This window comes from Pongo abelii, chromosome 14 (assembly GCF_028885655.2).
Source record: "Pongo abelii isolate AG06213 chromosome 14, NHGRI_mPonAbe1-v2.0_pri, whole genome shotgun sequence".
In the NCBI taxonomy this organism is placed as follows: Eukaryota; Metazoa; Chordata; class Mammalia; order Primates; family Hominidae; genus Pongo; species Pongo abelii.
In genome coordinates, this window is record NC_071999.2 from 63,968,585 (window position 1) to 63,972,925 (window position 4,341).

Consider the following 4,341-nt stretch of genomic DNA (forward strand, 5'->3'; position numbering starts at 1 on the left):
AATAACGAGGTTTGGCCTAACAAATGCTAATGGAACTTCTTTTTAAAGTAGTTTTTACAGATATTAAACTCCATCTTGCACACTGAAGTCATCATACATACAGTGCAGAGTCAGAGATTTTATATTTGCCTTTATTCTTCATTTAACTTTTGATATGGGTTGGCTGTGCCTCCACCCAAATCTCAGTTTGAATTGTATCTCCCAGAATTCTCATGTGTTGTGGGAGGGACCCAGGGGGAGGTAACTGAATCATGGGGGCTGGTCTTTCCTGTGCTATTCTCATGATAGTGAATAAGTCTCATGAGATCTGATGGGTTTATCAGGGGTTTCTGCTTATGCTTCTTCCTCATTTTTCTCTTGGCACTGCCATGTAAGAAGTGCCTTTTGCCTCCTGCCGTGATTCTGAGGCCTCTCCAGCCATGTGGAATTGTAAGTCCAATTAAACCCCTTTTTCTTCCCAGTCTCAGTTATGTCTTTATCAGCAGCATGAAAACAGTCTAATACAACTTTTAAAACACTACTATAGTTGACTATTGAAACAAAAACAATAGCAAGCAGTAAGCATATTATGATTACAGTCCTCCACTCATTCACTGCTGCACATAAAATGCCAACTGTGAGTGTTATTCACTGGCCCCATTGAGAGGTTTGACACTGAACACCACCTCTAGCATGATGTTTATAATCCTCATATGCTTCTCCATTGTTATGGTATCATCTTTTCTCATTTGGATCAAAGTCCACCAGTTCTATCTGATCCATTTCATCAGTCTCTTCTACTTTCTTCCTCTAAGGTAGGAGTTTTTTCAGCAAAGAGAGTTCATCAGCTGAGAGAAAGCCATTCTCAGGAAAAGTTTACCTTCGATTAGATAATTTGGCAACTCTTCATATGGGCTACATAAATTGGCATTCCTTCATTGAGCACACCCAAGATATCTCCATGCTGACAATCTGACCTGGATGAGAGGTGATGACTATAGTTCAGTCATTAAGAGTGGAAGCTACAAAATGCTTCAACCAGCTGTATGTCCATACACATGAAAAGTTCTCCTCCTCATTGAATAAAAACAGTGTGCTCCTTCTGATCTAACACAATAATAATATCTCCTAGCTCCAATCCTGGTTCTTTGGTCTGCTTCACCATGGAATGTTACCTTCTGGCCATCTTTCACACCTTTGTCAATATGGACTTGCACAATCTTCTTTTTCTCTGTCTTTCTTCCATTGCAGCTTTTATATCTATCTTCAGGACTGATTTGTTCTCCATGGCCCTAGCACTCTATGCCCACAGATTAAATTTGCTAAACCATTCCAGGTCCTATCTGATGAATTCTTATTTGCATTCCAGTAACTATGCAATTGGGACAGCCCTCTACTGTTCCTTTCTTACCACTTCTACCTTCACATTTGTCACAAATCACATTTTTTTTTTGTTTTATTTGCAGAGCCAGTTTTCTTGCCACACCTCTATATAAATCTTCTAAGGTTATTGACAGCTGACACACATTTTTACCTTTCCTTTCCCTCTGCATACTTTCTCCTTCTCCTCCAAAAATCATATCAAAGATGTCCACAAGAGAGCCAAAAGCGCTACCTGCTCCACCCTCTTTAATTACCTGGCTTTCCTCCTTTGACATACAATTCGCTTTTCTTTGCATCAGAGAGAACTTGATAAGCTGGAGAAATCTGCCTAAATTTATCTCCTTCATTCAGGTTCTTATCAGAGTGGTACTTCAATGCCAGTTTCTGATAAACCTTTTTCTTATAATATTTTTGAGCAGCATTGGGTTTTACCCAAAGCATCATAGAAACTTGGTTCTTTCACCATTTTTTACTGGCAGTGAGTGGGCTGAGGTTGATGTGGAGGGTGTGCAAAGGAATGCACCTAGTAGTTGTGCTCAGAAGCAGCAGCCACCACTCCACCTCTCGCCAAGCGTTCTGGAAAGTTCCCTCAAAATATTTTAAATATTGTCACATTTTTTGATCCATCTATCTAGCGTGTATTGAGTATTATTACTTATACGTTTATACTTAGATTGACACATAAATAAGCACAATCCGTCATTTCAAGAAATGTACATTTTAATGGAAAAAAACCACATAACTATAAAACAACTGTAAAAACATAGATCCTTCCCTTTTTGTACATAACATAAAATCCAAACTTCTTGGCACGGCATGAAAGGACCTAGTGAAATTCTAGAAGTTATTAAACAGATGTTTTGGGAGCATTTGGAAGAGAAAGCGATGATCGTTAGGAGCCAGCATGGGCTCACAAAGAATAACTTCTTTTTTGATAGAGTTGCTAGACCGGCAAATTAGGTGAATTTTATAGACAAACTTTGTTGATTTCAACAAGCCATGTTTGTCCTTAGTAAAGCTCTTTCATTGATATCCTTAAAAGAAAATGGGAAAATATTAATTGGAAGGCAAAATATTAGAATATTAATTGATAATACATGATAATCAAAGGTCTTTGTTTGTTACCAAGTTCTTCCCACCTGATCTTATTGAAATTTTTAACAAGTTTTTGAAGTCATAAAAGGAAAGCTAAAACAATTTTAAGTAAAATGAAACTGATGAAAATTATTTTATTCTGCTTTTTCTAGCTCATATCTGTGGTAGTATAATCATTACTAGACACCACTATTTAAAAGGACATCTGCCTCAGTGAGGCTTGTGGCAATTCCACCAAGTGCTAAGAAACACTAAAGACAAATAATCTGAAGACAAAATGACAGATAGAAAACACTAAAAATTATTTTCAAATATTTGAATAATGTGGAAAGGCATAAAATGCAGGAAATGAAATGCAAATCATTTAAAAATAAATATATAAGTAAGCATTTTAATATTATGAGCATTTTTATAGATATATAAACATATATAAAACACAATTTTTGAAACTTAGTTATTATTTCATAATGATATTTTTTGACCCTTATAGTATGCAACCATTTTTTTCCATGTAACTATATATTTTTAAGAATATGCTTTTGACCAGAGAGGTTTTTAGCATGAGAATAGTGTGATCAAAATTTTTCATTATTAATATTAAACCAGGAGAATTCTGTGGAATGGAACTGATTGTAGAGAAATTGGTGTCAGGTGGACCAGTTGTAACTGTGCCATCCAAAATGGTAGACAATAGTTGCATGTGACTACTGAGAACTTGAAATGTGGCTAGCATGAGTAAAGAACAAATTTTTAATTTTGTTTAATTTAATTTAAATATCTACATGTGGTTAGCAGTTAGAATATTGGACAACAGAAATCTAGAACATCTTCATCAACACAGAAAATTCTACTGGACAGTGCTGGTTTGATACACATAAGATATACATGGAAAACAATGATGGGTTAGTGATAGAAAAGAAAGGGACAATTCATATATTAAAAAGAAATATTTAAATGGCTTATCGATGGGCCTTTATATTGATTCAAAATTGGGGTTTTAGTGAGCCGAAGAGTCCCCATCTAGAGTGCTGAACTAATAATGCTTGTGAAGAATATCTTTACAATATGCACTTTTAAATTACTTACTAAAAGTTAAGATTAAAAAAGCATTTCAGATATACAGTAGCAATAGGTAAATTTAGGCCTGTAATTGTAAAATTATTTAATATTTGGTCAATGTTTATTGCATTTGGGCTACTATAGAAGCACTTAATATATTGTTTTATTGAATTTTCACTTGCAATTCTATGCTACAGTATTATTTCAGTGCACAATATTACTATTGTTTCCATTTCAAATACGTAGAAACAAAGAAAAAGTGAAGTATCATATGGAAATGTGTAGAAACAATTAAAATGTTAAATATCGTGTGGAAAATTTTGAAACTAGATAACAACAAAGCAGGGATTTCAACTCTCATCTTTTTGACACTAGCATCCAAATTTGTAATTGCTAATCTCTTCTTCACGGTCCATAGGGTGCTGCTTGAATAGTCTGATCTAAAACACTCTTTTTTAGGCAAAGGCTAGTGTGATGAGCAGCCACCCAAAGATATGTGATGTGATCAGTTGATATAGACATTTCAAATGCTCAATAAACCTAAATTGATTAATTTTCTCAACATATAGTGTAAGAACTTACTTGCATTTTCATTATAAATATTCAGCATAAATCTATTGAAGCAAAAATATGTAATTAATATAAACTATACAGTAAGACATATAATATTAGTGTAATACTAATTACTTTAAAATAAAAATGAGCATTTTAAGTCACATTGTAACAACTTTATTTTTGTAAGTTCTGAGAACTCTAAACCTTGTGCATCAATAAAGGTTTCATCATGAATATACTATTTAAATTATTATTTTTAATTGAAAAATA

General features: G+C 34.0%; 1 pseudogene; it reads right to left on the bottom strand.

The window, feature by feature from the left end:
• Positions 1-586: 586 nt before the first annotated feature.
• On the bottom strand, positions 587-1,828 carry LOC100454081 (dnaJ homolog subfamily A member 1-like; annotated as a pseudogene).
• Positions 1,829-4,341: the final 2,513 nt, after the last annotated feature.